The sequence below is a fragment of the Moschus berezovskii genome, chromosome 17 (assembly GCF_049115385.1).
Source record: "Moschus berezovskii isolate FMDL1 chromosome 17, NW_MosBer_1.0, whole genome shotgun sequence".
Classification (NCBI taxonomy): Eukaryota; Metazoa; Chordata; class Mammalia; order Artiodactyla; family Moschidae; genus Moschus; species Moschus berezovskii.
This window is the reverse complement of record NC_142476.1, coordinates 63346607-63370113: the sequence shown is the minus strand read 5'-3', so window position 1 is coordinate 63370113 and position 23507 is coordinate 63346607. Positions and strand designations below refer to the sequence as shown.

Genomic DNA, 23507 nt, shown 5'->3' with positions numbered 1-23507 from the left:
CATCTCTTTAAGAATTTTCCAGAGTTTGTTGTGGTCCACATAGTCAAAGGCTTTGGCATAGTCAATAAAGCTGAAGTAGATGCTTTTCTGGAACTCTCTTGCTTTTTTGATGATCCAACGGATGTTTGCAATTTGATCTCTGGTTCCTCTGCCTTTTCTAAATCCAGTTTGAACATCTTGGAGTTCGTGGTTCATGTACTGTTGAAGCCTGGCTTGGAGAATTTTGAACATTACTAGCATGTGAGATGAGTGCAATTGTGCGGTAGTTTGAGCATTCTTTGGCATTGCCTTTCTTTGGGATTGAAATGAAAACTGACCTTTTCCAGTCCTGTGGCCACTGCTGAGTTTTCCAAATTTGCTGGCATATTGAGTGCAGCGCTATAACAGCATCATCTTTTAGGATTTGAAATAACTCAACTGGAATTCCATCACCTCCACTAGCTTTGTTCATAGTGTACATATGTTGATCCTAATCTCCCAATTTGTCCCACCCTCCCTTTTCCCCTCTGTGTCCACATGTCCATTCTGTATGTCTGTGTCTCTGTTCCGACCCTACAAATAGGTTCATCTGTGCCATTTTTCATGGCATCACTATTTACAACAGGCAAGACATGGAAACAACCTAATGTCCAATGACAGATGAATGGATAAAGAAGATGTGGTACATATATACAATGGAATGTTACTCAGCCACTAGAAGGAAAGAAATAGGGTTATTTGTAGAGACATGGATGGACCTAGAATCTGCCATACAGAGTGAAGTAAGTCAGAAAGAGAAAAATAAATATTTTTTTTTATATTTAAGATCTTGATCCATTTGATGTCTATGTTTGCTTATACTCTGAGGTAGGAATTTGACTTCATCCTTTTTCACGTGGGATAATAATTTTATCCAACTCTACTTATTGAGTAGTCTCTCCTTTCCCCACTAGTCTTAAATACCACCTCTGACACAGCAGTTTCATACCATCTCATTCTATTCCATTGGTCAGTTTGTCTGTCCCTGAGCAAGCACTACACAGCTTCATTACTATAGCTTCACAATAGGTTTTGTTGTCTACAGAGTAAGTTTCTCCTTGTTGATCTTCTTTTACAAGTATCTGTTCTCTTCACTCTAACAAAAAACCCCAAAACAACTCAAATGCCAATCAAAAAGAGAGTAGATGGATAAGTTCTGTTTTATCTCCACAATGGAATATGATTCAGAAGTTACAACAACATGAACTACAGTCTCCTGTAACAATATGGTTGGATCTTAGCAATATATGAAAAATAAATTCTAAACAATTATATACATGATGAGACCCTTTTGATGCAGTTAAAAATGACTAGAATAAAAATGTACTTTGTAGAAATACATACAGATGAAATAAAGTGATATGAAAAGACAAGCAAATAAGTGAGAACACAGGGTTCAGGATGAATTTCCTTGAGATGGAGGAAGGCAGATGTCTCTTGGGGGTGGCTATATAGGTGCTGTTAAATGATTAAAAATAACTAAATAAAAGAGAGACTTGCTTGAATAATGAGGACATGTTTACTTCTGAGGTTTGAAAGGTGAAATAAAATAAGTATAGAAATGGACTTTAAGAATGTATGTTGAGTTCTAAAGGTTCCAAGGCCAATGATTGTTGTTGCTGCACTTCAGTGTTATCTAAAAAGTTACCCAGAAACTGCCTGACAAAGATATTGTAAAGACTAGCAGACGAGTGTGATAAATATATATATATATCTGGTCCCATCACTTCATGGGAAATAGATGGGGAAACAGTGGAAACAGTGTCAGACTTTATATTTTTGGGCTCCAAAATCACTGCAGATGCTGATTGCAGCCAGGAAATTAAAAGATGCTTACTCCTTGGAAGGAAAATTATGACCAACCTAGATAGCATATTAAAAAGCAGAGACATTACTTTGCCAAAAAAGGTCCGTCTAGTCAAGGCTATGGTTTTTCCCATGGTCATGTATGGATGTGAGAGTTGGACTGTGAAGAAAGCTGATCACCGAAGAATTGATGCTTTTGAACTGTGGTGCTGGAGAAGACTCTTGAGAGTCCCTTGGACTGCAAGGAGATCCAACCAGTCCATTCTAAAGGAGATCAATCCTGGGTATTCATTGGAAGGACTGATGCTAAAGCTGAAACTCCAATACTTTGGCCACCTCATGCGATGAGTTGACTCACTGGAAAAGAGTCTGATGCTAGGAAGGATTGGGGGTGGGAGGAGACGGGGACGACAGAGAATGAGATGGCTGGATGGCATCACTGACTCTGTGGACGTGAGTTTGAGTGAACTCCGGGAGTTGGTGATGGACAGGGAGGCCTGGCGTGCTGTGATTCATGGGGTCGCAGAGAGTCAGACACAACTGAGCGACTAAACTGAACTGATATATATATATATATATTTATATACTGCTATTTACTCCATACTCTTTTATTTAATTTGCATGGATTGAGTACTCTGTGGGTAATAAAGGGTTTTCTGCCCAGTATCTTTTCCTTCTTCAGCAGCCCCTAACTTGTGTTTGGCATCCCCACTGTGGAACAGCAAGAGTTTGAAAGGAGTTGAATGTCACCTCATTTGAGGGCAAACTGACTGACCGGGGGATCCCACCCTCTTGCCTCAGTTGTCTCTCATGGGTTAAGGGATGAGTACCTGATGTAAACTGGCCTGATCAGAGTTAAGTTAAAGACTTTCATTTGCTGTTTAGAGAAATATGTTCTCTCCCTAGAGTTAAACCGAGAAATTTGTAGCCCAGCCTGTTGCTACTGGCTGTACTGAGAACAGAGATGACACCTCAGAAACCAGAGCTGAGGGAATTCCAGGACACAGAGCCCGAGCCCTGATGGCACCACATTCACGTGAAGCCTGAATGTATTTCCTCAGGAATTTTCCATTTCATGGAAAGGAAGAAAAATGTGGAAGGAAGGAAAATCCTTCCACATTATGAGTCGAATTGAACTGGGTTTTTGAATCCTTGTGACAGGAAAACATTGAAACACCAGGATGTTCAGTCTAGGCCTCCCCTCACTTGGCACTCCCCTTGTGGCTCGCCTGCAATGCGGGAGACCTGGGTTGGGAAGACCCCCTGGAGAAGGGAAAGGCTACCCATTCTAGTATTCTGGCCTGGAGAATTCCATGGACTGTATAGTCCATGGGGTTGCAGAGTCAGACACGACTGAGCAACTTTTACTTTCAGGCCGCCTTTCACTTGGCACTTCAGAGGGAAACAGAGATGAAACAGAGCAAGTAACCTGAGGTCCTTTGTACATTATACAGTCGGAGGGAAAATGTGATGAATACCACAAAAATATAAAAACACAGTGCTGTGTGGCTGATGGGACAAATGATCGAGCGAGAGGTGCTCCGCGAGGAAGAGGTGTTTGAGGTGAACTCTGGAGAAACAGGAGGCACAGGTTAACCTCTGTGACTGGTGGGGACTGGGCCCAGGGAATCCCCAAAGAGCAGAATGGCAGAAACAAAGATGCAGGTGCAAGCAGGGTCAGGATGGGTTTGGGGACTTTGATTTTGTTCATACTGACATACCAGGCACTTATACGGATTATCTCTTTCAAGTCTCGCTGCTGCTGCTGCTAAGTCACTTCAGTCGTGTCCAACTTTGTGCGACCCCATAGATGGCAGCCCACCAGGCTCCCCCGTCCCTGGGATTCTCCAGGCAAGAACACTGGAGTGGGTTGCCATTGCCTTCTCCGCCAAGTCTCAGTAAGTAGATACTAATATTATTACTGATATATTTTTTTTCTGTAGAAATCCTGGGGCACAAAGAGGTCATATAATTCTCCCAAATTCAAGCAGCTAGCTAATGCAAAAGCCAAGCTGTCTGATTCCTACACCTAAATATTATCCTATATTGCCTCCCCAAGTTCAATAACCAGCTAACTTGTCTCCACGCACAGTGCTGAATGACTTCACTAGGTTATCCAGTGGCAGGGCTATGAAGTCCAGGTAATGGCCCTTTCCTCAAGAAGAAATTCCCTGGCAGTCCAGTGGTTAGGACTCCTCACTTCCGCTGCTGGAGGCCCTATCCCTGGTTAGGGAACTAAGATCCCACAAGCCATGGAGGGTAGCCAAAAAAAAAAGTCCCAGCTGAATTTGTCAAGGCAGAAAGATGAACAGGAAAATGCCAGCCATGTGTGATAAATACAGATTTCTATGAGTAGTCCTCATCCTATGCCTTTCTCTGACTGGATTCAGAACCCTTTGGGCACACCCCACCTTTCCATCCTTTATTCTGGAAACAGCGCATGAAAGGTTATTGGGGACATTTGTCCTTGCTTTGGAGGTCCCAGGCCCTCAGCTCCTCTGACCATGTGTGGACTTCCCTACCAGGTGTTTCCTGACCAGGCGGTCCTCCTGCAGATTTCTTCCCTCAGCTTGCCCAGGCTGCTTGTGAATTATACAGGAAAGCTCCTGGCCTGGCAGGGGCAGTACCTCTCTCTGAGCAGAGTCTTGGCTCCATCACGAGATGAAAGGTGAGTAGAAAGAGAATGCTCTTGCATTACATTGTCAGCTCTCTCTTGGCTAAGGGGGCAAAATATGATACCCTTATATTTTCACATGAAGTAGTTGTGTTGCAAAGAAAGGAGAAAAACAAAGGCTATTTATACACACACTCAAGGCAGATAGGCTTCCCTCATAGCTCAGTTGGTAAAGAATCCGCCTGCAATGCAAGAGACCCTCGTTCAATTCCTGACACAGGAAGATCCGCTGGAGAAGAGATAGGCTACCCACTCCAATTTTCCTGGGCTTTCCTTGTGGCTCAGCTGGTAAAGAATCTGCCTGCAATGCATGAGACCTGGGCTCGATCCCTGGGTTGGGAAGATCCCCTGGAGAAGGGAAAGGCTACCCACTCCAGTATTCTGGCCTGGAGAATTCCATGGGGTCACAAAGAGTTGGACATGACTGAGCGACTTTCACTTTCACTTTTCTTTCAAGGCAGATAATAAAGTCTGCCTCCCCACCCCAATTTTCTGCCTCTGTAAATATATGTTTTTCCTACAAACTAGTGGTCCTCAAACTTTACACCATCTGGTCAGGTGGTTAAAACAGATTGCTGGGCCCCATCCCTGGGGTTTCTCATTCTGAAAGTCTGGGACAGGGCCTGAGAAGTTCACTTTCTAGTGCATTCCCAGGTGGGACTGTGGCTGTCAGATGGTTGGGAACCACACTGAGAGGACACGTTACAGACCATGGCTCTATAATTGTGGCAAATCCTTTGATCCCTTTACCTTGAAGCCTTCTAAAAAAAAGAAGGCAGAGAAAAATTATAGTTTGGACTGTATTATCTGTAAGATCTCTTCCAGAATCAGATCCTTATGATGAGGACACACAGTCAACATCTTACTGGGAGATTTGTGTCCCAAAGGTAATAAGCCAGTCATGTACACCTCAGGAAGCATTTTCCTATAAAAATAACGTGGCGAGGAGGCATCATTAAGTTTTCATACATTTACATTCACCCAGGAGAGAGACACACTTCTTTCACAGAAGCATATCCTGAATTGGGCTCAAAGGGCAGTTAGAGACTGAGAATCTGGGCCTCCTCCACTGCTGATTTGTTTTCCTAAAGTCTGAGTTAGGAATAAAGGACCACCCACACTGATGTCCTTGTGCAAGGACAGTGTCAACAATGAGTCTTCAAGGCCAAAGGAAGGAGCCCTGAGATCTTGGTTAACTGATGGCAGTTCCAGGTTCAGGTTCCTTCTAATTCAGGGCCTGAAGAGGAGACTTTTTGTGTGATGTGTTGTTGTCATTTTTGTCTTAATTAAATTGCAGACTTTCTTATACAAGTCATAGCAGTCTGAGGCTGGAGAAGGAAATGGCAACCCACTCCAGTGTTCTTGCCTGGAGAATCCCAGGGACGGGGGAGCCTGGTGGGCTTCCGTCTATGGGGTCACACAGAGTCGGACACGACTGAAGTGACTTAGCAGCAGCAGCAGTCTGAGGACTTCTAATCTCATGCATTAGTCTAACCAAAGTTGCCCATTGCCAACCAGGAAACGGTTTGATCTGATCTTGCAGCTAAGAAAGGAATTAGCATCTGGTGTGGAATATGACCCTGGCTCTTTGTACACTGGATTTTTTATTCCTGGAAATACAGGCCAGGAGTGGCTTTATGATCATACCAGGTATAAACCTTGTCTGGTCAAGCTTGACTGGGCTATTCTTTTTTTTTCTTTCTTTCTTTCTTTCCTGCTGGCAGGTGAGAACGTTTGACTTTTCCCAGCACATCTGAGGCATGCCTCTGACGGTATCTTGTTGTGATTTACTATTTAATTATAACCGTACCTATGTCTGCCTGGGCCTGTAAAGGTATTGGAGCTCTTTTCTTTTCATCTAACATAGGCAGTCATAGTTATGGATTCAGAGATTTTTTTTTTTAATGGTTAATGAATTATTAACCATAAAACCAAAGTAGTACCAAGCCAAGTCAACCTAAACAAGGATGCAGGAATAAAGCAAAGAAAAAAGAGAAAGGAGAGTTGTTACCAAGGAAAATAGGGCTAGAAGGATTTCCCTGGTGGTCCAGTGGCTAGGACTCTGAGCTCCCAATGCAGGAGGTCCAGGTTCAATCCCTGGTCAGGGAACTAGATCCCAAATGCTGCAAGGAAAATAGCCCACATGCCACAATTAGAGAACCCAAGTACTGCAACTAAGACCTGACTCAGTAAAATAAATAAATAAATATTAAAAAAGAAAGAAAGAAAGAAAATGAGGGCTAAAGGAAATCTAAGTTGAAATGATGCAACATTCTCCAGCTTGGGTCACAAACAGATTTTCAATTGATAATCAAGAGACCTCTTGAGGTATTTTTTAAGAGAGAAAGAGAGGATGCTTCCTGAAGAGCAGAACTCAAGTTAGCATATACATATATACAGACACGACTTAGCAACTAAACCACCATATATATACAAATATATATGTATATTATACATGTGTACTCAGTCCTGTCCAGCTCTTTGTGACTCCATGGCCTGTAGCCAGCCAGGCTCCTCTGTCCACGGAATTCTCCAGGCAAGAATACTGGAGTAGGTTGCCATTTCCTTCTCCAAGGGATCTTCCCAACCCAGGGATTGAAACTCTTTCTCCTGTGTTTCCAGCCTTGGCAGGTGGATTCCTTACCATCACACCACCCGTGGGATCACAAAGAGTGAGATGCAACTTAGCAACTGAGCATGCACACACATATATATTATATATATGTGTATATATATAAACTTTATGTATGTTATATATTTATATTATATTTATTAATATATATAATAAAGCATGTATAATATAAACTCAGGTCAAAAATGCCTTTGAGCTGCCATAATACAAACATAATCCAGGTAGCTGCAGGCACAATCCTGACACCAGACAGCCTGTGATTGCAGAAGTGAAGCAGAGAATCAGTTCTAGAGTCCAGCATCCCTGCAAAAGGATGAAAAGGAGCGTTCTGGTTTCAGTTTCGCCCAGGAAGCCAAGGGTTTGTTATGTTGGGATTTTCAACACCATCAGCCTTATTTTAAAGTTTGTTTTCCCTGAAAATCTCAAGCGCTGTTCGAAAGTCACCTTTCAGCCACCAGCAGGGGAGTAGCCCTCGACTGTAGAACCTGAGGGGTGCTGTGAAATTTGGTATGAAATTTTGAAAGAGTCCCAGGGATCATCATCATCATTCCAACTCTTTTAAACCCCTTCCATCTGAACATCTCAAAGACCTATGTAAACTTTAATTAGTCTCAGAGCACTGCTTGGAGGTAAACAGATATTAGATCTCTGTTGCCTCTTACTGATATGTCTTCTGCATCTGCAGATTTCAGGTTCCATCCCATTATTTACTTTAGAGAAAGAGTAAGTATCTTCCTCCCCCATTTTGTAGGGTAAATGACCTTGCCTATAGTTCTAGGTTGAAGTCTGTTGCCTGTACAAAGAAGTTCTGTATAAAGCATGGCCCCTACCCTTGCAAAGTTTGCACTATATTGAAGAGACAAGATGCAAGTATATAACAAATAATAAATAAAAATTATTATAAGACAGCATTTGATTAGTTTAAAATGAGAGGTTTTCAGCAGGAGACATCACTGTGGATGGTGGCAGCCCAGGAGAGCTTCATGGAAAAGGAGGTACTTGGACTGGACTCAGTGTGTGAGTCTATGTGTGTGAAGTGCACAAGCACATTCCAGGAGGGGATGATGGCATGGGCAAAGGGACTGAGGTAGGAATTTGACTAACTTATTTAGAAGTCAGGTAGCCTGATATTGTTGGAGTTGGGAGAAGAATGAATGATAAGATTGGGAAGCTGAGTAGATTAAGATCAAATAGTGAAAAATCTTAATACTAAAGCCTCAAGATTTGACTCTCAGCACATTCTAGAATCAATTAAATAGGCTCAGAAGCTGGACAAAGTGAACAGTTAAAGCTCATACTTGACATTAAATAAAAAAGGAATGGAATTGGTGGCAGAAAAAATGAAACAGGGTAGTTTATTTCTATTTATTTTTTATTATTGGAGTATAATTGCTTTACAATGTTGTGTTTCTGCTCTACAGTGAAGTGAATCAGCAATATATACATTTATCCCCTTCCTCTGGAACCTCCCTCCCACCTCCCCATCCCACTGCTTTAGGTCATTGCAGAGCACCGAGCTGAGCTCCGTGTGTTGTACAGCAACTTCCCACTAGCTGTCTACTTTACACATGGTAGTGTTATTATGTCAATCCTATTCTCCCAGTTCATCCCACCCATCCCTTCTTCCTTGCCCCTCCATGTCCACACATCCATTCTACATCTGCATCTCTGTTCCTGCCCTGCAAATAGGTCTATCTGTACCATTTTTCTCAATTCCATATATATGTGTTAATATACGATATTTGTTTTTCTCTTTCTGACTTACTTCACTCTATATGACAGACTCCAGGTCCATCTACATCACTACTTAAACAGGGTAATTTAGGAGAGATGGTTTAGCTAGAGTGGTGGTTCTAAAAGTGTGGTCCCTGGACCAGCAACATCAGGGTCAAAAGGGAACTTGTTCGAAATGCAAATTATAGGGCCCCTGCAAAGACCTATTGAATCAGAAACTCTGGAGTCTGGGGAAGGGGACTCAGCAATGTGAGTGGTATCCAGTCTTCCAGGAGACTCCAATGCATACTCAAGTTTGAGGACTAGTACACAACTGAGCGACTTCACTTTCTTTCACTTTCACTTTCAAGCTACAAAAAATCCTTTAACAGATAGTCTCACATATGGCAGAACTCTCTCATCTAATCATGCTCTGCATATGCAAAAAATAAACTACTAAATCAAATATTTTAATGTTCTTTAAAACAACTTTTTATTATGTAAAGCTTCTAACTCACACAAAAGTGGACAGAGTAGAACAGTAAACTTTCATATTTCTATCACTCAGATTTAACAATTAGCAAAATTTGGCTGCACTATCCCTTCTCACTTTTTCTCTAAATTATTATTATTTTAACCCTAGAAGTTATTTCAACTCACTCCTACATATTTAAGCCTCTCTTAAAATATATATATATGTTCTCACATGACCATAATGTCAATATCACACCTAACAGAAAGGACAGTACTTCCTTGGCTTCTCCTGATATCCAGACTGTAATCAGATTTCTCTGGTCGTTGAAGTAGAGTCTCTTTAATTTTGTTGTAACTGGCTATCTTCTGTGTTATGCTACCCACACACCACAATAAACTTTAGAGGGATACTGACTCAGAGGGAAAATATTTTAGAAATCTTTTCTTTGTAAAATATCTCTAAGAATGCATATTTATTAGATTTTTGTATTTGAGGGAAGTTTCTTATTATCTGTGGAGTGGATATTATTATAGTACGTGGGTAATGACTTTCCATTTTGGATGCTATGATGTCATTCTAACTAGAGTCAGAAAATGTAATTAACCAAGATGAATCTTAGTTTGCTTAAGTACAACTTCCTGTCATACGTCTATCTGCCCCGCTCTGTGTAGTCAGAAGTATGAAGTGTTATTGAAATGTGTGGTGTTTCCTGACACTGCTTTGGAAATACATGTGTTGTTTGAATATTGAACTATATAGTAAAATATTCTCAGTACCTTCAAAATATTCTTAGTTCTCTGAATTTCTAGAGTTAGATGTAATAATAATTGTGCACACTTACACAGTGCTTCTAAGCACTCTGTATATTAACTCTTAATTTAAAACAAAAAAAGCCATTAAGGAAGTGCTCAAATGCCAAAACAGGATAAAAAAGAGACAAATGAAATCATAAGAAGATAGTTGACCAGATGTTTAAGTAATGAGAAGTGGAATTTTTTTTAAATTAAGTAATTAATTTAATTTGTCTGTGCTGGCTCTTAGTCTCAGCACGTGGGATCTAGTTCCCTAACCAGGGATCAAAACTGAGCCCTCTGCTTTGGGATCAGAGACTGGACTAGCAGGCAAGTCTAGAGAAATGGAATTTTTAAGTTTAATTCTCTCAAGTTATTTTTTTCTGATGATACATACATATACATATATGTATATTCTGTTATATAAGGCCCACCATTTATCAAATCTTGATATTTATAAAGTAATTAATTTAATTAGCATATGCCCAAGACATGGGTATACGGTGCTTTATATGTGTACTTTATTCTCTTGCAACTATAATTTAAATTGAATGAGGCGACGAAATACAAAGACTAAATTTGGGTCAAAATTGAATTGTACTACCCCTTGAAATTCAATTCAGATGATAGATTTTAATTATTTCATTTTCTTTCTTAACCTTTTTCGGGGAAAAAGTCTGTCCCTGTTTTGCTCTCTTGCTCTCATCACCTCTTCTGCCTGCTCCTCCTCTGCTTCTCCCTAGGCCATTTCACAAATGTGTCATTTTATGGCACTTTGTTTAGACTGATTTGTAAGGTTGGAAATACTGTAAACAAGTTGAAAAAATGTAGATGGCATTGAAGATAAGAACAATTCCAAAAATAGTTGTCTGCCTCCCTGTGTTTTTGTTCTCCCAATAATGAGGCTCACTGCCTTTAATTATAGTTTGAGACACTATGTTGAAATATTTAATCTCTGAGTAATGACTGGATTTTAGTTTCCTAATTGGCATCTGTGTGTTTAGCAAATCCATGCCAAAACCCGAATCTGAGAATGAGTACGCAACACAGACATCAACTGTATATCAAACATTTCTGATATCCCCCACCTTAGCTCCAGGGTAACAATATTAACCAAAAAAAGGCAAGAGAAATATCATACAGTTCATGATTTCACATATTTTTAATTTACTAACCAACAACCTGTTAAGGTTTACAAGTCAACCCGAAAATCCTTGTGTCATCAGCACATAACAAAGTGTAATTGTAGCCCCAAAGAAGCCCTTGGGGTTTGGGAACGTGTCTTGCTCACTCTCAAATGGTATTTCAGGTACCTGGGAGTAGTTCCCAGAAGATAATGCTCCACCTACGACTGGGTGACTTACTGAAAACCTTGTGAAACCAGCTTGAAAGGACTTGAAGAATAGGTTAGGTAGAGAAGTTATCACCTTGAACTCTGTCCACTGACGTACCTTTGTGTTTTCCTAGGAGGAGAATAATCCATGGAAAAGTCTCTGGGCATCTTCCTCTGATTATTGTTAGCTTCTTATTCTGTGAAACAAGATGGCCCACTCATGATCAGGAACACTTCTCTTTGGGGAGTGCCTGATAATGCTGTGGGCATGAGACCTACAAGCTCACATTCCCTGCATAATGTATGTTTCCTTTGCCAATGTTTATCTAGCCTAAAGTTACACATGGGTGGAGGTGGAGCAGGAGGTGGAATTACAGAACCCAGCTGTTCTACTCATTTTGACCTTCCTAAGATGAAAGGCCAAATCATAGCCTGATGACAGGATCTGGAGACCGGTAGACAGAACTGCTCTTTCAGCGGCAGAGAAGGAGAAGAGGTTCTGATTGTCCAATCTAGTTCATATGGGGAAAGAGATTCCTGACACATCTGATAGTAGTGTCTGAAGCCTTTCACTCCGGACATGGTTTAATAGGCTACCTTAGGCACTTCAGAGCTGAACAGTCACCTGGAGGCCATGGTATTCGTGGTCCTCTGAAAACAAAAACTGCTCTCCTTTCCAGATGTGAATAACACCCTGTGGGGGTGGGATTGGAGCTGATCAAGGTGATAAGGACTGATCTAGGCCACTTCCAGACACTTAACCATCATTGTGGTTACCGCATAGGATCAAAACAAAGCCAGCTCCCTCCTTGAAAAGGTAAAAGGACAGGACTTGCTGATGGGTTGTGAGAGAAGAGAATCAGACTGCTGCCTGAGTGTTTAGCTCTCACAACAGGGTGCCTGGTGGTATGGGATACAGTAAGTCCCCTACATACAAACAAGTTCTGTTCATTAGATCCCATGAGGTGACAAGATGATGGTGGAGGCCAGCCAACCACGTTGAGCAAACGGTGGCCCAGATTTGATCCTCACATTGTATGTGGCCTTTCCCAGGCACAACCCAGAACCAGAACTTTCACCCTCTCCAAATTCAGACAACCTGATTTCCCATGTGACTCAGTGGTAAAGAATCCACCTGCCAATGCAGAAGACACAAGAGATACAGGTTCAATCCCTGGGTCGGGAAGATCTTCTGGAATAGGAAATGGCAACCCATAACAGTATTTCTTGCCTGGAAAATACCATGGACAGAGGAGCCTGCAGGCTACAGTCCACGGAGTCTCAAAGAGTTGATCACGACTGAGCACATGCACACAATTCAGATAAAGGGGATCTGGTCATGTCCCAGAGCACTCAGTGATTTCCCAGAATTCCCTCTGCTGCTTGGTAAATTGGGATTTTTCTCCTCTGCTGTGGAAGAGGAAACTAAAGCTTAAGCAACACACAGGAAGAGGCAATCCCAGGAGGGGAACTCAGGTCTGTCTGACTCCAAAGGTCACGTTCTTTCCACTTCCTCATTTTCCACCCCTCCCCCACCCCAAAGTATAGATTCTCTAGATTAAACAAATGCTGCTGTCCATCCCATTGTTGGATAAGTAGCTTCTAAATGTCACTGTGATGGAGCTGATTGGGCCAACTTTTTGGGACCCCATGGACTGTATCCTGCCAGGCTCCTCTGTCCATGGAATTCTCCAGGCCAGACTACTGGAGCAGGTAGCTGTTTCCTTCTCCAGGTGATCTTCCCAACCCAGGGATCGAACTGGGGTCCTGCATTGCAGCCGGATTCTTTACCAGCTGAGCTACCAGGGGAGCCCAGATTTCATTGTTTTGGAGCTCCCTGGGCCATACCAGTTCTAGATAGAGGTGACAAGGATGTTGGTAACATGAGGCCATTAAGATCCCTTGCCTCTTAAGGTTCAATAACTTCATCCTTGGCTGAAGACACTGAGTTGACAATGTTCTTTGGACATTTTGTCATGCAAGGTATAATTCTTAGCCTGGAGTAGATAGATAATAGCTGGCATCACCACTTGGAAAAGTGTTTGTTTCCTTTTTTTTTTTTTTGAGTTGGTTTCCTTTTTATGTCCTCTCTTGGTATCTGGAAGCAACTAATCAGAAGTTGATTTCGCCATATCCTCTTATCTATGACAGACTGAAGGTGGAGGCGGAAGTGCCCACAGAAGGCATTTGGGCACCCAGTTAATTCTGTGGTAACAACTCAGGGGCATGTTGATCTTCCAAATCTTCACGTGTTCACCTCTAGCGTCAATACAGTGTCATTTACATAATTTCAAAAACAAAAGGAACCTATCCACTGATTTTCTTTAAACACACGTTTCATATTAAAAGCATAAAATCATGACTGGGAAAGAAACACAAGGAAATTCTCGGTAGTAGTTCCTTTGACAAGGGAAAGAGAATAGGAGTCAGGGGGAGGGGAAATGTTCAAAAGAGCTTTAACCACATCTGTTTTATGTTTGATTTATTTTAAAGGGGAAGGAAAAGTTTTGTAATAAGTTTAGCAGCAAGTTAGCATGCTGCCATTGCTAATTCTTGGGCTTCCCTACTGGCTCAAACAGTAAAGAATCTGCCTGTAGTACAGGAGATTTAGGTTCCACCGCTGGTTTGGTAAGATCCCCTGAAGAAGGGAATGGCTACCCACTCCAGTATTCTTGCCTAGTGAATTCCATGGACAAAGGCACCTAGTGGGATACAGTCCACGGGGTCGCAAAGAGTCGTACACGACTGAGCAACTAACACACGTTGTTAATTCTGGGTTGTGACTACACAGGTGCTTCATATGGGCTCTGTGTTTCTCTGTTTCATTTTTTCATAATAAAATATATGTATGAATATTTTCTATTAGGACTGTGATTAAACGCTAAGAGTGTGCACATCTTGGAGCAGCGTACATGGGGTGGGGGCCTAAGGTAGGGAGTTGAGGGGGGCCTTCCACTTAGAGGGACTGTCTGTTATCCAGTGATACAGTGTGGGAGTCCAGAGACAGCAGGGCTGGAATAGGGCAGCCAGAGTGGTGGGTATGGAGAGAAATGGATGGACTCAACAGAAATTGGGAAGGTAAGAGGACAGGACTTGGTGATGGATCATGAGAAGAGGGAACCAGACTGACGCCTGAGTGTTAAGCTCACACAACAGGTGGATGGTGCTATGGAATACTGGCAGAAGCAGATGAGCGTTTCCTGTCCGTCCAGTGATTAGGAGTCTGTGCTCTCACTACCGAGGACCAGGGTTGGACTTCTGCTTTGGGAAATGGAATCCCACAAGTTACGCAGGGGCAAAAAAAAAAAAGCAAGAGTGTAACAGGTGAATTATAGATTTGCTTTGGGACTTACTGATCTTGAGGTATCTTTAAGACATTCAAGGAAAGTCAGGGTACAGTTAACAAGCAAGTGGCAATACTTTGCTCATTGCTGGAGGACTGATACCTGGCTCTCTTCTGTGCCCTTACTCTGTGATATGTCCAGATTGTCCCAGTCAGGAGCTTAGAGGGCAAAAACCTGCTTTATTACACTGTGATGAATCTCAGCATATTATCTGTTTCTAGATGGGAAAGGCAGCCATGCCCAGCTTGGTTCTGTTCATACTAACTTATTGAGGAGTGTGTCTGAGTTTTCAGTTTCCTCGTTTCTGCCCTCAAATCCGCTAGAGTCTTTCTCTAATTCTGAGTCCTTGCTGATTTCAAGTCCCTTTTGTTGGACTCTGCTATGGTCTGAATGTTTGTCTCCCCCTTCCCCCAAATTCATATGTTCACACCCAATGCCCAAGGTGATGGTATTAAGAGGTGGGATCTTTGGGAGGTGAGAAGGTCATGGAGATGGAACCCTCATGAACGGGATTAGTTTTCTTATAAAAAGAGACTCCAGACAGCCAGCTCACCCCTTCTATCACGTGAGAACTCAGCCCAAAGTCAGCAATGTGCAACCCAGAAGCGGTTCTCCAGCAGAACCAAAACTCTGCATGCCATGATCTTGGACTTCTCAGCCTCGAGGTCTGTGAGAAATAAGCTTCTGACATTTATGAGCCAAAGATGGAGAAGCTCTATAAGCTGGAGAAGTCAGCAAAAACAAGACTGGGAGCTGAGTGTGACTCAGATCATGAACTCCTTATTGCAAAATTCAGACTTAAATTGAAGAAAGTACGGAAAACCATTAGACCATTCAGGTATGACCTAAATCAGATCCCTTACGATTATACAGTGGAAGGACAAATAGATTCCAGGGATTAGATCTGATAAATAGTGTGCCTGAAGAACTATGGATGGAGGTTCACAACATTGTACAGGAGGCCGTGATCAAAACCATCCCCAAGAAAAAGAAATGCAAAAAGGCAAAATGGTTGTCTGAGGAGGCCTTACATATAGCTGAGAAAAGAAGAAGTGAAAGCAAACGAGAAAAAGATATATCCATCTGAATGCAGAGTTCCTACAAATATCAAGGAGAGATAAGATAGCCTTCCTAAGTGATCAATGCAAAGAAATAGAGGGAAACAATAGAATGGGAAAGACTAAAGATCTCTTCAAGAAAATTAGAGATGCCAAGGGAACATTTCATGCAAAGATGAGCACAATAAAGGACAGAAACGGTATGGACCTAACAGAAGCAGAAGATATTAAGAAGAGGTGGCAAGAATACACAGAACTGTACAAAAAAGATCTTCATGACCCAGGTAACCACAATGGTGTGGTCACTCACCGAGAGCCAGACATCCTGGAGTGCAAAGTCAGGTGGGCCTTAGGAAGAATCACGATGAAAAAAGCTAGTGGAGGTGATGGAATTCCAGTAGAGCTATTTCAAATCCTAAAAGATGATGCTGTTAAAGTGTTGCACTCAATATGCCAGCAAATTTGGAAAACTCAGCAGTGGCCACAGGACTGGAAAATGTCAATTTTCATTCCAATGCCAAAGAATGTTCAAACTACCGCACAATTGTACTCATCTCACACACTAGCAAAGTAATGCTCAAAATTCTCCAAGCCAGGCTTTAACAGTATGTGAACTGTGAACTTCCAGATGTTCAAGCTGGATTTAGAAAAGGCAGAGAGCCAGAAATCAAAATGCCAACATCCGCTGGATTATCGAAAAAGCAAGAGAGCTCCAGAAAAACATCTTTTGCTTTATTGACTACGCTAAAGTCTTTGACTGTGTGGATCACAACAAACTCTGGAAACTTCTTAAAGAGATGAGAATACCAGACCACGTGACCTGCCTCCTGAGAAATCTGTATGCAAGTCAGGAAGCAACAGTTAGAACTGGACATGGAACAACAGTCAAGTTCCAAATTGGGAAAGGAGTACCATCAAAGCTGTATATTGTCACCCTGCTTATTTAACTTATATGCAGAGTACATCATGCGAAATGCCAGGCTGGATGAAGCACAAGCTGGAATCAAGATTGCTGGGAGAAATATCAATAACCTCAGATATGAAGATAACACCACACTTATGGCAGAAAGAGAAGAGTAACTACAGAGCCTCTTGATGAAAGTGAAAGAGGAAAGTGAAAAGCTGGTTTAAAACTCAACATTCACAAAACGAAGATTATGGCATCTGGTCCCATCACTTCATGGCAAATAGATGGGGAAACAGTGGAAACAATGAGAGACTTTATTTTTAGGGGCTCCAAAATCACTGTGGATGGTGACTGCAGCCATGAAATTAAAAGACTCTTACAGCTTGAAAGAAAAGCTATGACAAATCTAGACAGCATATTAAAAAGCAGAGACATTACTTCGCCAACAAAGGTCTGTCTAGTCAAAGCTATGGCTTAAAGGAAGCTGAGCACCAAAGAATTGATGCTTTTGAACTGTGGTGTTGGAGAAGACTCTTGAGAGTCCCTTGGGGCAAGGAGATCAAACCAGTCAATCCCAAAGGAAATCAGTCCTGAATATTCATTGGAATGACTGATGCTGAAGCTGAAGCTCCAATACTTTGACCACCTGATACAAAGAACTAACTCACTGGAAAAGACCATGATGCTGGGAAAGATTGAAGGCAGGAGGATAAGGGGATGACAGAGCGTGAAATGATTGAATGGCATCACTGACTCAATAGACATGAGTTTGAGCAAGCTCCAGGAGTTGATGATGGACAGGGAAGCCTGGTGTGCTGTAGTCCAGGGGAGACACAAAAAGTCGAACACAACTGAGCAACTGAACTGAACGGAACTGAAGGACTGTGAAAAATAAATTTCCTTAGTTTATGAGCTACTTTGTGGCATTTTATTACAGCAGTCTTAGTCCTAGGACTAATTTAGTCCTAATTTAAAATCCCAAATTCAGTTTGTAACTGGTTTTTATCCTCTGCTACCCACTTAAATATTGACTCCCACCATCTTGGATTGGGTAGTCCTAGAAGGGGACCCTGAGGCAGGATTTCAGTGCAACTAGTTTGCTTCACAAGTGATCCCAGCAATACTGGGAGTAGGGAAGTGAGGCAGAGAAAAAAGGGAGCCAAGAAAAGGAATATTATTAAGCATATTAGTGCTGTGGTAACTGGAACTGGGGCTCAGTCCTGGGGTGGACTGTAGGAGACAGTACTAACAGTACTGTACTAACTCTGAGTTTTCCTACCCTAGGGGTGAGAAAGTGGGGGATCCTCCATTTTCCATCCGTCATTGGCTAAGGCCTGCTCCTAGTGACATTAACTCCTCAGGAGGTCTGTTTGTAGTGTAGAAGGAAAGGTCTTTCAGGTGGAGAATCACGGGTGCCTGCAGTGGGACAGCCTTTGGAATGTACCAGAATGCTGGGTGACGAAAGGATGTGTTTCCCACAAGAATTTTTGAGCTTCATGTACCAAACAGACTGAGATCATCCCTATGGTTTCCACTTCCTGGTACTTGCACTCTGTATAATCCCCTTTCCTGAGTGAGATGCTTCTAACCACTAGAATATGATACTGATGGGGTGTTCGTCTGGGATCAGGTTCTGTTATGTAAGATTCCATTCTCGCTAGTTCTCTCCATTGCTGCCTTTGCAGAAGTGAGCTGCTTTGTTCTAAGAGGCCCTGTGGAGAAGCCCACATGGCAAGGAACTGTGAGCAGCCTCTTGGAGATGAGCAAGGCCTCCAGTCTACAGTTAGCCTTCCCAGGTTGCTCAGATGGTAAAGAATCTGCCTGTAATGCCGGAGACCCAGGTTCGATCCCTGGGTCGGGAAGATCCCCTGGAGGCGGGAATGGCTACCCACTCCAGTAGTCTTGCCTGGAGATTCCCATGGACAGAGGAGCCTGGTGAGCTGCAGCCCATGGAGTTATAAAAGAGTTGCAAAAGAGTCAGACATGACTGTGCAACTAACATTTAAACATAGCAGCAATGAGCTAAATTTTGCTAACAGTGAGTGAGCTTAAAAGTAGATTCATTGCCAGTTAATCCTCAGATGTCTTGCTGACACCATGATGACAGCCTTGCAGAAGGTCAGATCTATACGATGCCCACCCAGACTCCTAAACTACGGGGTGTGAGGTAATAAATGGGAGCTGTTTTCCACCACCATAAGGTTGTGGTCATTTGTTATACAGTATAGAAAATGGACACACTCCCTTTGCCTATAAGCCCCCAATCTGGGTAAGGTGGTCTCAGCTCCCCTGCTTTACTTGTCACCTTTACTCCGTGTACACTGATTAGCAATTCTTTTTTTTTTTTTTTTTGCTTTTGCTGGGTCTTTGTTGCAGTGCACAGGCTCTTGGATTTGGTGCACAGGCTTTTCTTGTTGCAGAGTATGGTCTCCAGAGCATGCAGGCTGCAGCACAGGGGCTCTCTATTTGAGGCTTGCAGGCTTGTGGGATCTTATTTCCTGACCAAGGTTCGAATCCATATCCCCTGCATTGGAAGGGAGATTCTTAACCACTGGACACCAGAGAAGTCCCCAGCAATTCTTTTAGTTGAAAAAAAAGTACTGATCTTTTTTCTTACTACAAAAATAAGATACATTCATTCTAAAACATTTATAAAACACTTACAAGCAAAAAGAAACTAATGAATTTCATTCAGCTTTTTTTTTTTTTTAGGTAAATTCAAACTTTCTTCCAGGGAGTTTTCTGTCTTTGAGTCCTGTAATTTATTCTTTTTCAGCTCTGCTATGGATGAGCCTTTACCCAAATATAAATTTATAATTAGAAAAGACTGCATTTATATGAATTGTTCTTGAACTTTTCCAAAAAGGAGTACTCTCAAAATACCCATGTAGTTGGGAAGAGGCATTATTCCCAGAGGGAAAAGTTTCCATGGACACAGCAAAGCCATTGTCCAATCTTTGCTCGGAGGGAGTCTCATTCCGCCCAAGGAGAAAAGAAAGTGCCAAGTGTCTCAGGCCGTTGTTCCTGAACATCTCTTCAGTAAATAAAGGACTTCCAAATTTAGAATTTAGGTGCTGAGTTTGAAAAGGAGGAACAGCAGAGGCAGACAGTTCTGTGTATCCTGCTTTACTTTTCCTTTCCATCTTCACCCTGGGCAGCAGTGGAAGAGGACTCCCTGCAGGCTCGGAGGCTCTCAGGCCCCAGGTGGTAGCTCCAAGGAATTTCCTTCTTCCTTCTTCCTTTGCAACTGTCCCTCTTTCTGCCATTCACAAAGCACTTTCCATTCTACCTCGATGTCACCTCAATGAGATCACCTGCCATTAGGTGATGCTCCTTATCTTTCTTCTTGGCTAGTGATCCCTTTTAAGGGAAGTTCGCCCATGGCATTTATCTAACAAACACTCAAGTGACTACTGTGTGCTGAACAGGGCTTCCCTGGTGGCTCAGTGATAAAGAATCCACCTGTGAATGCAGGAGATGTGGGTGTGGTTGGGAACATCCCCTGGGGAAGGGAATGGCAACACACTCTAGTATTCTTGTATGGGAAATCCCATGGACAGAGGAGCCTGGTAGGCTATGGTCCATGGGAATGCAAAAGAGTCAGACATGATTTACGGACTGAACATGTGTGCTGAGCACTGTGATGGATGACCAAGCATGTGAGCAAGAGGCAGCCTATGCTCCAGGAGCTCGGAGAAGACCCATGCACGTAGAGAAGACACAGTGTGTCTTGAGTGCTCTGAAAAAGTAAAATTGTTAGTTGCTCTGTTGTGTCCAACTCTTTGCAACCCCATGAACTGTAGCCCATCAGGCTCCTCTGTCCATGGAATTCTCCAGGTAAGAATACTGGAGTGGGCAACCATTCCCTTCTCTGGGGGATCTTCCCAACCCAGGGATCGAACCCATATCACATAGTCAATTGATGTGACCACTATCAGTCAAGAACAGTTCCATTACACACACATCCTTTGTACCACTTCCTTTACCACCATAGCCATACCCGCTCCTCCCATCTACCTGACCCTTGAAACCACTAATCTGATTTTCATCTCTATAACTTTGTCATTTCAAGAATGTTACATAAAGGGAATCACACGCTATGTAACCTTTTGATACTGACTTTCTTCACCCAGCAGAATTCTCTGGAGGTCCATCCAGGTTGTTGCCCATATTAATAGTTTCTTCCTTTTTGTTGCCAAGTAGTATTCTATAGTATGGACATACCACAGTTGATTTAACCTTTCAGCTGTCTGGATATTTGGGTTGTTTCCTGTTTTTAGCAACTACAAATAAAGCTATTATGAACATTCATGTACAGGTTTTTGTGTAAACCTAAGTTTTCGTTTGGAGAAGACAATGGCAACCCACTCCAGTACTCTTGCCTGGAAAATCCCATGGACAGAGGAGCCTGGTAGGTTACAGTCCATGGGATCTCGAAGAGTCCAACACAACTGAGCAACTTCACTTTCACTTTTCACTTTCATGCATTGGAGAAGGAAATGGCAACCCACTTCAGTGTTCTTGCCTGGAGAATCCCAGGGACGGTGGAGCCTGGTGGGCTGCCGTCTATGGGATCGCACAGGGTCGGACACGACTGAAGCGACTTAGCAGCAGTAGCAGCAAGTTTTCATTTCTCTAAGACAGAGGCCCGGAAGTGCAAATGCTGAATGATACAGTAAGTGCATATTTAATAATGTAAGAAACAGCCATACTGTTTTCTAGAGTGGCTGTTCCATTTTACATTCCCACCAGCAAGGTCTAAAGAGCCAGTTTCTCTGTATTCTCGCTGATATTTAGTGTTGTCATGATTTTCATTTTAGCCATTCTGATTATACATCTATTTTTTAAAAGTTAGACTAATATGCACCAAAACTTTTTAACAGCAGTTATATCTGGAGTGTGTGTGTAGAGCAGGGTGGGGGTGGCTAATACTAAGGAAGACTTACTTTCTATGTTGTATATTTTTGCAGTATTCAAATTTTGCATAAGGTAATATGTGTTTGGAATCTAAAACTCAAATAGAAATTTTAAAAATTAATTTATTTGGTTGCACCGGATCTTAGTTGCTGTACATGGGATCGTTGACCTTCAACTGAGGCATGTGGAATCTCTAGTTGCAGCATTCAAACCCTTAGCTGCCCCTTGAAAGTAAAAGTCGCCCAGTTGTGTCCAACTCTTTGTGACTCCATGGACTATACAGTCCATGGAATTCTTCAGGCCAGAATACTGGAGTGGATAGCCTTTCCCTTCTCCAGGGGAACTGCCTGACCCAGGGATAGAACCCAGGTCTCCCATATTGCAGGTGGATTTTTTACCAGCTGAGCCACAAGGGAAGCCCACAGAAAAGGGAGGGATTGATAATACAGGAGTGAAGGAACATCTCTGTTTATCCAAGACCCTCCCTCCTCTGTCCTGCTATGTGTTCACACACACAACTCAGCTCCACATGACTTTAAGGCCCCCCTTCTCTCAGACAGTCACTTCTCACAGTAAGAGCTCTCCCCCAGCCTCTAAAATTGCTGTTACCTCCCCTGACCCCCCAGCCTATAGAGGAAGCCACAGCTCCCCGCTATTGCTTGTGCCAAGGTGGCCCCATCCTACCCCGACCACACCCCTGGGGACAGTCTTTCCATCAAGCCCTAGCGATGCTCAGCAGCCAGCTCCCTCTGCCAGGGCCCTGGCTGCCGCATCCAATGAGGCCAGCCCACAGAGTTGGTCAGAGGGACCCAGGTTAGCTCAAGTGAGAGGATACCCACTTCCCTGAGCCTGAGGAAAGCAGGAGAAGGTAGGCCAATGGAGATGTCTGCAGGTAGGAGTCAGTGAAATTCACACCCGATTCACTCTATTTTCCTGTGAACTAGGAGGCAGTGACTGTGCCAGACACTAGAGCTAGAGACCGATCACTCCTTTGCACAATCATGCTTCCAGAAAAAATAAGTCTTGTTCTTTTCTGAAGAAGAAAGCATTTTCTCTGCTCTTAATGCAAGCTGCTGAGCACAGCTGGGTTTTATTATCACAAAATTAATAAGAGCTTAAGGAGATAGACTCTGGAACCAGACTGCCTAGTTTCCAAATCCTCATTATCACTGTTCTGTGATGTTGAATAAGTAACCTAGTCTCCAGGCCTCAGCTTTCTCATCTGTAAAATGGGGATGTTAATAATAGGATTTGCCTCCTAGGTTTTGGGAAGATTAAAGGACTCAACACACGGAAAGCAGTCAGCACAATGCCTGCCCATCTTGTGCACTCAGCACACATCAGCTGTTACTACTTCCAGGAGAGGTGGGGAAGGTGAGTGACTGGAGAAATTAAAATAGCCTGGGCAAAGGAGACAGCCATGAGCAGGGGCAGGTGAAAAGTTGCTGAGACAAAGAAAGCCCAGCTGAGCTTGATGTTGATGAGTCTCTTTCTTTCCAAGACAGTCATTGAGTGTTTACCATCTGCCAGGGATTGGGAGGAGCTGGCACTGCAGCTGGAAACCACACAATTTCAATCAGTACAGGTGGGGTTATGATAAGCGTGGGTGGGTCCAGGCTTCTGGCATCCCAGAGAAGCCCCACAAATGAGGAAGAGATGCTGCTCCAGGCCAGGTGGCTTGGGCCATGAGAGACAGGTACCCCCTGGAGTTGCTCAGCCCAAAGAGGGTGGACGGGCAGGAGATGTTGTGGGGACACAGCAGGCAACCGCAGGTTCTTAGATTCAAGGGCAGGAAACGGTGCAGCCGAAGCAACCTTAGGAGACTGGAAGGAACCTTAG

General features: G+C 42.9%; 1 long non-coding RNA gene across 1 annotated transcript; it reads left to right on the top strand.

Annotated features, from left to right (window-relative positions):
- Positions 1–3585: 3585 nt before the first annotated feature.
- On the top strand, positions 3586–23042 carry LOC148775182 (uncharacterized). The gene is made up of 3 exons (XR_016039490.1): positions 3586–3722; positions 4350–4492; positions 22931–23042. It is a non-coding gene; the product is annotated as an uncharacterized LOC148775182 (long non-coding RNA).
- The last annotated feature ends 465 nt before the right edge of the window (positions 23043–23507 follow it).